This window comes from Leptonychotes weddellii, chromosome 1 (genome assembly GCF_054177405.1).
Source record: "Leptonychotes weddellii isolate Sample4059 chromosome 1, ASM5417740v2, whole genome shotgun sequence".
Classification (NCBI taxonomy): Eukaryota; Metazoa; Chordata; class Mammalia; order Carnivora; family Phocidae; genus Leptonychotes; species Leptonychotes weddellii.
The window spans coordinates 65,470,766-65,484,253 of record NC_138369.1 but is presented as its reverse complement, the minus strand read 5'-3'; positions in this window follow the sequence as shown (position 1 = coordinate 65,484,253).

The window sequence follows — 13,488 nt, the reverse complement described above, 5'->3', positions numbered from 1 at the left end:
CCGAGATGCCCTTCAACACATGAATGGATAAAGAAGATGTGGTCCATATATACAATGGAATATTACTCAGCCATCAGAAAGGATGAATGCCCAACTTTTACATCAACATGGGTGGGACTGGAGGAGATTATGCTAAGTGAAATAAGTCAAGCAGAGAAAGTCAATTATCATATGGTTTCACTTATTTGTGGAACATAAGGAATGGCATGGAGGACATTAGGAGAAGGAAGGGGAAAATGAACAGGGGAAATCGGAGGGGGAGATGAACCATGAGAGATTATGGACTCTGAGAAACAAACTGAGGGTTTTAGAGGGGAGGGGGCTTGGGGGAGATGGGTTAGCCCAGTGATGGGTATTAAGGAGAGCACGTACTGCATGGAACACTGGGTGTTATTCGAAAACAATGAATCGTGGATCACCACATCAAAAACTAATGATGTATTGTATGGTGACTAACAGAACATAATAAAATAAAATTTAAAAAAAATCTAAGAACTCTGACGATGGTCATTAAAACTCATGATACTAATTATGTGGTCAAGATCAGTTTTGCAAAAGTCATAGTAATGAATCTCAGTGAGAACGTTAATATGGGGCACCTGGGTGGCTCAGTTGATTAAGAGGCTGCCTTCAGCTCAGGTTATGATCTCAGTGGCTTGGGATCGAGCCCCATGTCTGGCTCCCTATTCAGTGGGTAGCCTGCTTCTCCCTCTCCCTCTGCTCCTCTCCTGCTTGTGCTCTCTTTCTCTCTGTCTCAAATAAAGAAAATCTTAAAAAAAAAAAGAATGTTAATATGTTATATTCTCAATCTATTTTATTTTCACATTCTTTGCTCTTGACTTTGATCATTCTACTTTTTTTCATGACCATGAAGATGGTCCCCAAGCCATTTGCCTTGTCCTTCAGGGACTCACCTGTTGAAGCACCTTTAACAAGTGGTAGGCCTGACCCTTATAACATATGTGAAGAGACTCCACAAGGGGTAAATAGGCATCATTTATCAGTAAGGCACTGTGTTAATATTTTATATATGCCATCTCTTTTATCTTAACTTCAAAATCATGAGATAGATATTCTTTTTTCCATTTTCCAGATAAGAAAGTTGAGACTGAAAATGTTTGGCAAGCTATCCTGGGCCACAGAGCCAGTCAATGGCAGAGCTGAGATTTTAACTTAGAAGAATAAGACCGCAAATCCAAGATCTTTTTCTTGGGGTATTTAATAAAGGAGTCTTCCTACTGTCAAAAACCTCAGGTAGAGTTCTGCCTGGCCTTTGGTAGACCTTGTGAGACCTGGAGTATGTACCAATTTGGGGTTATTATTAATCATCCCCTCATTACTAACAGAAATATTCTCATATATTTTTTAAAATCTGTCTAATAATTGGGGTGTCTGGGTGGCTCAGTCAGTTAAGCAGCTGACTCTTGATCTCAGCTCAGGTCATAATTGCAGGGTCGAGAGATGGAACCCCAAGTCAGGTTCTGTGCTGGGCATGAAGCCTGCTTAAGATTCTCTCTCTCCCTCTATTCCCCCTCCCCCCATCGCCACTCACACACGTGCATGCGCTCTCTCTCTTAAAAAAAAAGAAAATGACTGATAATTAATCAGATTGGATACCAGTGGTGATCCAGGAAATTAGGATTAGGGTAACATAATAACAGCTCTGAAGCTGTCTTTTACAAAACAACTTTTAAAAAGGCTGCATGTCATGTAAAATCCTCTCCCACTCCTATTACAGATCAATGATGAAAATTGTTTTCCTTTTTGTGGTAATTTCATGCTCCCCTGAATTGGCTCCTGTGATTTCAGAGGCTGGTTTCTAAATAGTCATGCTCGGGCGCCTGGGTGGCTCAGTTGGTTAAGCGACTGCCTTCGGCTCAGGTCATGATCCTGGAGTCCCGGGATCGAGTCCCGCGTCAGGCTCCCTGCTCAGTGGGGAGTCTGCTTCTCCCTCTGACCCTCCTCCCTCTCATGCTCTCTGTTTCTCATTCTCTCTCTCGCAAATAAATAAAATCTTAAAAAAAAAAAATTTAAATAGTCATGCTCACATATACAGGCTCCCACAAGGAGAAATTCACTTTCTGCTTGACTTTGTAAGTGAAATTACACTCTGACACCACTCCTTTCTGCTGCCATGGAAAGGTATTAATGAAACATGGCGTCAGAAATGTATTTGCATGTTGTCTTCTATTATATCCTTTGCTCTGAAGATGCCTTTTTAGATCCCTGTGACAAGAATGTGTGTTGGGGGAAAGGGGGGTGGTTACTCTCAGTGTGGCCAGGAAATCAGACATACTGTTAGGTCTCCCAGATTGAGAAGTCAACATTTTAAGAGAGATCTTAGCAAGCATACTCAGATAAAAACTATATAGATGTTTACATTCTACCATTACCTTAGGTCTTTAAATAGGATGTCCCTATATTATCAATAAGTCAGAAATTATTGGAAAGCCAAACATCCTTTACAAAGGGAAGTTACTTAGATAATGAAACTCATTACTCAGGGTATAGTTGCAGAAGTAAGATGTTTAACAGCATGATAAAGTTTTTGGGGGTACTTCCTGTTAACTGCTTCCTTGTTCTCACCGCTCTGAGAAAACAAAAGCAACCACATTTAAGGAGCAGCCTGTTCAGATGTCCTGATTCAAACACAATTCACCCAAGACTCTTCCAACATCTTATGTTCCTATCCTTGCCAATAAACCATGATTTATTCAACACATTAACCTAACAGGTCAGTTTTTTATCCAATCTGCATTCAAGGGTCACCTGCACAAGTCCCTGTAACCCCCAGTGGCTTACTTCCACACCCAAAGTAAACAATTTACACCTTTCCCCTTGTATCATTATGTTAATACAATATGGTGAGTGGTTTGGTGTCCTAGATAACCTTGGTTGGTGTTAAGCATACCCTTCTTGACTATTGCTGTACTCCCAGCAAAAGCATCTAACACCTAATAGAGATACAAAAGATTTATTGAGTAAGTAAATGAACTCATTACCATAGGGTAATTGTTTTTCTTCCAAAGTTGTGCAAACCATGTTAAGCTTCTAGGCTCAAAATTAGGGAAAGAACCAGACTTAATTTCCATGACATTTTCTAGGTACTGCTGGGCTTTGAATTAATGTTTTTCACTGTCCTTGTACTTTTGGTTTCACTATCTGGTGGTTGCATTTTTTTTCTCACAAATTGTTGACAATTTATTTTTAAAATGCAATCTGAATTTGACATGGGCTAATGTTTGGTTCTCTGTGGACTTGATGCATTTTTAGCTTAATTTTTACCAATGGCAAGTGTTAGAGCCCAACATGACTATGATAGTACCTTAAAAGTCATATTTTTTCTGGGATCTTTCAGAAGTCACTGCTTTCCCAGTAGCTCTAACATAACTTCCTCCAATTAATTTTCTTCATCCCCAAGGCTGAGTTAGATGGTCCTCCCTTGGTTTTCATAGCATCCTTTATCACTGCACTATTACCTTCTATTGTAAGTGACATTAAATTCTTCCCACTCTGGGCTGTGTGTGTCCTAAGAGCCTTCAATCCAGTCACTTACTTTTCTTTTTCTCCAAAACTTAGCACAATGCTTAACATAGAGTAAAATCTTAATGTAAGTTTGGTAAATAAATGGATAAACAAAGGAGGGATAGATAGATGATAGATAGATATAGAAATAAAGAATAGATTGATAGATAATAGATGATAGATAGATTAGATAGATAGATAGATAGATAGATAGATAGATAGATAGAGATAAAATTTGATTCTGGGGAGACAGCTCCCTTTGGAGTCTGACATAAACCCAAAGCCGACTTTTGTCCATAGTGAATTGATTTTGGAGTCTACACCAAAAACTGATATCATTGATTGGGGGGAGTAAGAGATAGAAAGCAGGAGTCCTGTGGACTTATTACCATTTACTAAGACATTTTTCTCTTAAGACCTACAATTTTGCATACTTTTTGTATAAGTTTTAGAGATGAGAGAACATCTGAGTTATCAGCAATCCCTCGGTGTGGAATTTGAAGAGTCTGATGGAGTTCCGAAGTTTGCCTGAGTTTTCTGAACCTCACCTCCAGCCCACCGGCATGGGGATCTGTAGGCAATAATTATTAAATCCCTCCCTTATGCTCCTAACAAACCAGTTCTGTGCTATAACAGAAAGAGTGTCAATTATTATGTGAATTATTGCAAGATATAATGGGGAAATGGTCATTTTTTTTCTATCCCAAGTGCCCAATCTTGGTTCTCACTGCCTGGAGATCATTATTATTAATAATTCCAGGCCCTGGGCTAAGTGAGACTGGTGTACATTAGCATATTTAATGCTCGTGACAGCCCACTGAGATCCAGAGCTAGTCACTTTTTATGAAAATTGGAGTCATGCGAATTTCAATTATGCAAATCTGAAATCATTTAATATAAAAATATCAACACAGTCTCATTTTATTTACAAAATTTCAAATATAGCAAATGTCTCTCAATTTTTAAAAGTATGAAGAATTATCTAATTTAAATGACAAGCCTAGAGAGTTTTAAATAGTATTTACGCTTTGGTCACATGACTGTGCCACTTTTGTGGAAGATCAGAATTGTTAGAACGAAAGCTAATACTTATTGGACACTAACTAGGCATTTCATAGGTAACATCCCCTTTATTTTTCTCAAAAAATCCTACATGGTAGGACTATTATTATCCCCATTTTGCAGATGAAGAAAAGGTGAATAGTAGAAGTAGAATTTAAATCCAGGCAGCCTGGCTCCAGGCTTAATCAATGCCTCGCCTCACTTTTCAGAATTAGTCTTGAATTCTGTGCCTTTTGAATTAAATATAACTAGGAACTCTCCTGTCATATCAAATACGCCTGCCCCTGTAGGTATTATGTTCTCACCTTTGAAGCTGCAGCTTTAAAGGGGTGAAGTGACTTGCCCAAGGCCTCAAAGATAATAGAAGTCAAAGTAATTTGTTAGGAACATTGGCTATAATGTCTTGATAAGGACGCAGACACACCTGAAATAGCAATCTAAGACTTCCAGTGCCCCTGTTTTATACCTTCATGGACTCTCAGCTGCTCACACAATGTTTGGTAAGCTTAGCCCACACAATCTCCCATATTCCATCTCTAAGCCTCTTTTCCCTGCCCAGGATCATCCAGATACTAACCTTATCCCAAGAAAAAGTACACATGCCCTGATTTCCTAGTACTCTATCTTATCTTCCAATTAAAGTTCAGACAAAAGAACCCTCTGGGCGCTTTCTCTAAGAACCCACACTCCAAACCATGTCTACTCTGTAACCATAATACCAGCTTGTCAAACAGCAACCAGAATCAATACAAGTTTGACCCAGGCAAATATCAGGGGAGCTGGAGTGAGTTCATCACTAATAACCCCACCACACATTCTTGTTACCAAATTCAGATAGATTTTTGCAGTGCATGTCCTGCCCAATGGAAAATAGAAGATTTATTCTTTCCAGGTTGGCATCAGAATCGAAAAAACTACGCTTTAACTTGCAGAAGCTGAAAATTGAGGACATGTCCTTTTGCTCTTCTCCAAACAGAGCTTCATAGCAAATAAAGCAAAGCTTTTGTGCGAGGACAAGTTCACAATAATGCGTTGTGCTGGATAACAATAAGCAGTTTTTGCATAGAAGGTGCTGAAGCTTTTTGCCTTTTTGTACCGATGAAATAGATTTAGCATTAATTAACCTTGTGTGTTTGTGTGTGTGGATACTTGTGTGCAGATATGTGCAACAAATGATGAGAAAGAAAAACAGGCTTCTCAAGCAAGATGACCACAACCTACTAATTATAAATTCTCTTTGGTGCAAAATAAATTCTTTCTCTTCGAAGAACAAAAGATCCATAAATAGGAAAGTTCCTAGCAACCCACAACTCTGTACCCTATCTCCTGAGTAAATATGAGCACTAAATACTGATTCGAAAAAGCATTTGCTTTTAAGCCATCTGAAGTAGCTCCTGGAATTCAAATAAACAAACAAAAATTCTTCAATCTAAGTGCATAGCCCCTTTTCTTCTTTCTTATCCTCCTCTTCATCATCATCATTATTCAACATTTTAAAATTTCTGGTATAAAAAATTTTTCATATATACAAAGTACTTAATTGAGAGCACTCTTAATTGTTTAACACCTTAAACTTCAGAGTCCCATTTACAGATGTTGATCTTGTGACCCAAAGAGGTTAAATGACTTGTCCAAGGTCACACAGTGCTGGATCCAAGGCTGGAACCAGGAGCCCACTGGTTGCTCTATCCTTATCCACAGCCTTCCTTCCCTGATGGAATGCTTAACACGCCAAGAAAGTTCCTGATTTCTCCTGATCCCTGCTTGCGAGAGATCATTCTCTCTCTTCCTGGGCGCTGTAAGGAGAGAAGGCACGCTACGATAAGGGGCACGGCACCACTTTCAGGAGCCCATGAAGTACAAAGAAATGATGTCAAGTCAAGTCAGCCTGCAGTGGGATGGGCGGCAGGGTAGCAGCCCTCCCTGTCCTTCTCAGACCGTCTGAGCCTACAGGGAACATGGGTCTTTGAGGACATGTCAGGAAATGAGCTATTTGTTAAAGGTCAAGCCTGAATCATTTCAGTTTAGTGTAAAGGAGAGTAGTTGCAACTGTGTAACTACAAAAAGAAAAAAAATAAGAAGCTCGGAAATTTGGAAGCACTGGAGCATCTCTGCAGACTGGGGGCAAGGTCAGGACAAGATCTCAGGGCAGACAGGTCTGGGTTCTGACCCTGCACCTGAATGGAAACCTGACCACAGAAACTCTCCTGCCTTCTAGCAAAGGACCCCCTGATTGGCCTGGTTTAGGTCACATGTGGATATGAGGTCTGCCCTCCTGCTTGTAGTCCCAAGATGAAATAGATGATGGGCAGTTACGAATAGCAAATAGCACATTTTTAAAAATACCTGAATTTTGGGGGGGCCTGGGTGGCTCAGTCCTTAAACGTCTGCCTTCGGCTCAGGTCATGATCCCAGGTGCTGGGATCGAGCCCAGCATCAGGGTCCCTGCTCAGCGGGGAGTCTGCTTCTCCCTCTCCCACTCCTCCTGCTTGTGCCCCTGCTTCTGTCTCTGTCAAATAAATAAAGAAAATCTTAAAAGAAAATAAATAAATAAAAAATAAAATAAAATACCTGAATTTTCACCCGTATTTTCAAATATCACATCCATTACAGGTTTGTGTTTGTTTTGTTTTGTTTTGTTTATAGGTTGAGAGAGAGAGAGAATCTTAAGAGAATCTTAAGCAGGCTCCACGTTCAGCATGGAGCCCATCTCAGGACTCAGTCTCATGAGCTGAGCCAAAATCTGAGCTGAAACCAAGAGTCAGATGCTTAATCGAGTGAGCCACTCAGGCACCCCTCATCTATTACAGTTTAAAACACACTTTCAAAGTATTTTATTTTATTTAGATTTTTTGTTTATTTATTTGAGAGAGAGAGTAGAGTTTGAGAGCAAGCACGAGCAGGGGTAAGGGGCAGAGGGAGAAGCAGACCTTCTGCTGAGCAGGGAGCCGGACGTGGGACTTGATCCCAGGACCCTGAGATCATGACCTGAGCCGAAGGCAGACACTTAACCGACTGAGCCACCCAGACACCCCTCAAAGTATTTTAAAAACTGTATATTTTTTTATTCCAACACACAAACTTAGGCTCAAAGAACAAGTAGATACTGGTATGCTCATTTTTAAGATGGGAAAAGTGAGGCTCAAGGATGCTTAGAGGGCCATTAGGGTAGAAGCTGGTAATCTCTGCAATTAAAGCCGAGTGCTCTGAGTCCTGTTTTAGATATACCATCTCCCTCAACTCCATTATATTACATTGATGGTGGTTGATCACATCAGAGAATTAAAAATGGAAGCAGGTCACTCCCAGAACAACTAATAAGAATCTCTGGGAAACAAAGATACAAATGTAGTGATCTGAAGGGGCACATGCACCCCAATGTTTATAGCAGCAATGTCCACAATAGCCAAACTATGGAAAGAGCCTAGATGTCCATCAACAGATGAATGGATAAAGAAGATGTGGTATATATATATATATGGAATATTATGCAGCCATCAAAAAATGAAATCTTGCCATTTGCAATGACGTGGATGGAACTTGAGAGTATTATGCTAAGCAAAGTAAGTCAATCAGAGAAAGATAAGTATCATATGATCTCACTGATATGAGGATTTTGAGAAAAAAGACAGAGGATCATAGGGGAAGAGAGGGAAAAATGAAACAAGACGAAACCAAAGAGGGAGACAAACCATAAGAGACTCCTAACTCAGGAAACAAACTGAGGGTTGCTGGAGTGGGGGGGTGGGAGGGATGGGGTGGCTGGGTGATGGACATTGGGGAGGGTATGTGCTGTGGGGAGTGCTGTGAATTGTATAAGACTGATGAATCACAGACCTGTACCCCTGAAACAAATAATACATTATAAGTTAATAAAAAAATTTATAAAAAAAGAATCTCTGGGAAAAGGACCCAGGCACCAGATTTTTTTTTAAGTGTCCCATGTAACTTAAAAATGCAAACATTTGAGAACCAGTGTTCTAAAAAAAACAAAAAACAGAACAAACAAACAAACAAAAACACCAACACCACCAACAACAAAGAACATCATTTGAGTGTCAGAGGCAAAAAATTATTCTTGAAACTTGAAATGTTAAAGGTACGTTCATAAATTTTTTATGTTTTCCGTTTAAATGCTGGCCTGTTTCCATATGAACTTGGATTTATACCTGCCAACTCTGCAAAAGACAACAGTTTGAGAAGCTGGGGTTGCTGGGGGCAATCCAATTTACCAAGGAAGCCAGCTGAGCCATGGAGCAACTTGGAGGGGAGCAGCCCACAGCGAGAATGCGATCTGCAGAAGGGCATGCTCTCTTTGTTTCCTTGAGCAGAAATTGGAACATTATTCCTTTACCACTGGAAAAAGAGCAATTCCCTCTTTGCTGGAAGATGTACTTTTGTAACCAACACCTCCATTGTCTGCCTCTGCCACAAAGAAAAGCATTGTCCCTCTAGACAGGTAGGAGCCAGAAATCAGAGGTCATTCTTTTTTCCCTCTCCCTGGTGTCCCTTACTTCCCCAAGCATTCTAGTTCTTTTTTACTTAAGAAAAGGAGTGTGTGTCAACTGGGCAGTTCCTCGGGGAACTGAGCTAGTCTGAGACTCAGGTAACAGATTGGCTCTCAACACTGATGGAAGATGCCATTCCCAGTTCAATGCTGAAATAAGTGAGAGCAGAACCAGGGTTTTCCCACTTTCGAGCAAAATAGATAAAGGAATCAATAACAGTAAATTCTTTTTTGCTCCCTAATTTTTTTGTTTCTTCACAATATGACTCTAATTGTGTATCAGCCTTTACAATCTATTTGTTCTTTCAGTGTTGCATTCATTGTTTAATAAAAATAGTTATTAATGGGGCCCCTGGGTGGCTCAGTCGTTAAGCGTCTGCCTTCGGCTCAGGTCATGATCCCGGGGTCTTGGGTTCAAGCCCCGCATGGGGCTCCCTGCTCGGCGGGAAGCCTACTTCTCCCTCTCCCACTCTCCCTGCTTGTGTTCCCTCTCTCGCTGTGTCTCTGTCAAATAAATAAAATCTTTAAAAAAAAAAGTTATTAATAAGTGGTTAAAAAACAAAAGATTTAGGAAATCGATGGTTTTGATCTGAATCTCAACTTCTAACACATGCTTCAGATCACACAAGTTATAGTCTGTGAGATCACATGCTTCCAGATACCACAAGTTATAGTCTGTGAGAGAACTAAGACCCTCTCGAGGGATAGACTGGGGACTCTAAACCAAGTAAAGGTGATTTTATAAATGAATATCTCAGAGGTGGGCTCATGTCATTATCTCATCTGTAAATACCACAATTTAAGCAATTTAAATATGATGATGTCTCATGATAACTCAAAGTTGTTTTTAGTTATTTATTTTTATATTTTGGATGTGTAGTTGTCAAAGCTATTGTTCTAGCTATGTACAGATGAGCAGCAATGCCTTCCTTTATGTCCTTGGTCAAATCTAAGTCAAATTTTTGCAAGTTAGCCAGGAGCCTTTTTTGCCTGACTAATTCCTAGTCAATATTTGGATATTAGCTTAACAGCATCTCCTCCCAGCAGGCTTCCCCTGACACCCATTCCCTCTGTGAGTTAAAAACTCTTTCTCTGTGCTCCATTACACCCAGTGTTCACCTTTCCCTGACATTGATCACATTGAACAGAAATTTCCAGTTAAAACTACAAGTTCTTTGATTCAGGGATTAATTTCATTCATTCATCTGCTCAAAATACATTAGTGCCTTCCATGTATCAGGCACTGTCCTACTGTCTTAGGTCTTAAAGATAACAGTCAAGACAAACATCCCTGCCCCTCAGAAGCGTATATTTTGGGGAAGACGCGGGGGGAGGGTATGAAATGTTTGTGTTGTGGTAGTGGGGGATAGGGATGGAATCTTAGGTGGGAGAACCAGATCGGACCTCACTGGAAAGGTGATATTTGAAGGACATCTGAAAAAAGTGAGAAAATGAGTCAAATAAAATTCTGGGTAAAGAGGCTTCAGGCAGGGGGAACAGCATATGCTAAGGCTAAGCTCTGAGGAGTATGCATGCCTCCTGGAACAGCAAGATGGCCAGCAACTTTAGAGTGGAAAGAGAGAGCAAGAGTAGAATATGTTCACTTTGGAGCTGTATCTCCCATATAGAAGGTACTAAGTAACTATTTGCTGAGTGATTAAAAATAATAAAATTAATAATAAATTTGGCAGGACCCTATGTGATTTATAAGCTGTTATTCTCACATAATCAATTTAGTATACTTTCTGGTAAGAAATACTCATTTGCTCCCTCTGCAAAATGAAGAGATGATCACAAACTTGTTCATATTTCTGGGAAATTGGGGGGCTTTATGAGCCAGACTATCTGAGAATAGATGGGCTGTATTCAAAAATAACCAAGTTTTACTCATGAAATTTAACTTCTTTCAAGATAACCTTGACTGTTAAGGTGAGTTATTACTTTTACTGTTATAATTTTCTCCCCGTAACTGATCCCTTGAGCACATTACAGCTTTGGGTGAACACAGATTACTCTTGATTCTCCCTGTTGAGTACCCTCAATACTCCAAAGGCTTTTCCTGAAGGTTCATTCTCCTGTGGATTCTTCCTTTCTGTAGACCTCTGCCCAAAGCAATGAGTTAAAGAGAGTGTTCGTAGTCAGTGCTCCATATCAGTGTGTTAGCAGCTTTGACAAGTAAAAGTAAAAGAGAAAAACATAGTTCTCGACCCTGCCTCCACAGAACCATTCCAGTGGGCATGGATAATGCCTCCAGTAAGGCAGGTTGATGTACTTTCTAAACAACTATGAATGAAAAGGAACATGGAGACCCATTTCATCTGATCCCTTTTTCATGCTCCACTGGGCTATACTACAGGGAAACCAACCTGATGAATTGGGCTTTGAATCCCAGTTTATTGCTTTACTAGGTAGGCAGTCTTAGGTGACTCCCTTTGTCCTATCTTAAGCTCATTTCTTTATAAAAATTGGAAAAAGAGAAACTTGGAGGGGAAATTGGAAAAAGAGAAACTTGCTTGTCTCCCAGGGTTGGGCTAAGGTTGAAATAGAAAAATAATATATATGAAAGTATTAAGAAAATAATGGGAAAAAAAAAGAAAAGCATTCTATAGTTTGAAACAGAAAGGCAATACAGAAAAAGATTGGTGGGGAAAACAGGCAAGTATTTTCCTTGAAAGTTTCTTTTAATATTATTTGAAAAATAAAAGGTGAATATTATTCTTAGCTACCAGCAGTTCTCTGGATACCAGATGCTATCAACTCTACCTTCGAAATACATCTTCCATCTGTTGCTGTTTCCCTTTCCCAGGGCTGTCCAAGACAGCATCACAGAGCTCTGCAATTCCTGGGAAACCCCTACTTCCAAATTTCACTTTCCCCTCCCCCTTCTCATCCCTCTCCCACAGAGCAGCTAAAGTGATCTTTTGTAAATCAGATGATGACACACTTCTCTTTAAAATCCTCCAATGGTTTATGATCACACCTAAAATCCTGAATCTTCATCAGGCTAAAGATCCTACATACTCCAACCTCCACTTACCCCTCCAATTTTATCCACTACTTGGGTCTCTGTCTGTCACAATGCTTCTACTCATGGGCTTCTTTCTGTTCTTGGAACATACAAAAATTGCTTTAGGTCTTAGGCACTGCTGTCTCCTCTGCCTGGAAATCTTTTCCCATTTGTGTTTGAATTGCTTCTTCCTATAATCTTGGTCTCAGCCAAAATCCATATCCTTGGGGAGGCCTCCATGGCCACCTCATCTAATGGTGCCTCCCTTCCCTAGCCATTCCATTAGTCTCTGTAACACTTAGAGGTTTTGAAGTGATTTTATCTGTTTATATTTTATTGCCTGTGCTCCTCAATCAAATATGAGCTCCATGGAAGCAATGGTCTTGTTAGCCTTTTTCATCACTGAATCTTCTGCTTATGAGATTTTTTACCGGGAATGTAATACATAGTCACTAAATATTTACTGAATGAATGAGAGTAACTGGAAGACTAATGAACGGTTATGAAATGCCATTCAAAACTATGAGGCTTCAAATCTTTTAGATGAAATGATCATTCAGCATGAACATATTTCCTGATCTCCTAGGAAGGGAGAATTAGGATGTGCTAAGGATGATGATGGCTTGTTTTTAGCATGTATAGGGCATAACAGTTGGAAGCCAGCCAGACACTTGTAGTCAGCTCTTTACAAGTCTGAAATGTCTATCCTGACTTGTCACAAGTCATAATGAAACCTGACAACAAAATTGGAAGCCTGTGTCTTTATTACAACTTGCATTTCAGAGAAAATACAAATCCATCTACCAGCACTGGGCTGGCACAGTGAGGATACAACCAATCCTAAAAATATTAAAAAATATATATCTTTTTTTAAACAGCTTTGTCAGGAGACCATAGTAACATCTCCATGGCAGCACTTGAAAAAGAATTAGAGTTGTTTCCAATCACTCTATGGATAACATGACATTTAAAGAACAAAAAAAGAAAGGAAAAAGAATAAATTCTTTAAAAGTAGTTTCAGATCTTGGGGACCTTGAAGGCAGAAATTGATTCATCCACTTGCACCTGCCTATTGAAATATACATGAATAAAAAAAAAAAGGACCTGAAATAAAGAATATAGGTCCATAATTGGATAGATGTCAAGATCAGTTCTTACTAATCAAATGTAGACATGAGCTATAGTAATTTCATACAGTACAAATAACTTCAAAATATCTAGAAATTACTTCAGGTTCTAGAATTTTACAGTTCAGTAGACAAAGAAGGAATTTTCTCCAACTGGTAGAGCCACCAGAGACTGCCAAAAACCAAAAATTCATCCAGGATACTGACAACAGTCACTTCTCCAACTCTAGATCTTAGGAAAGAAATCTAATGAAAACAAG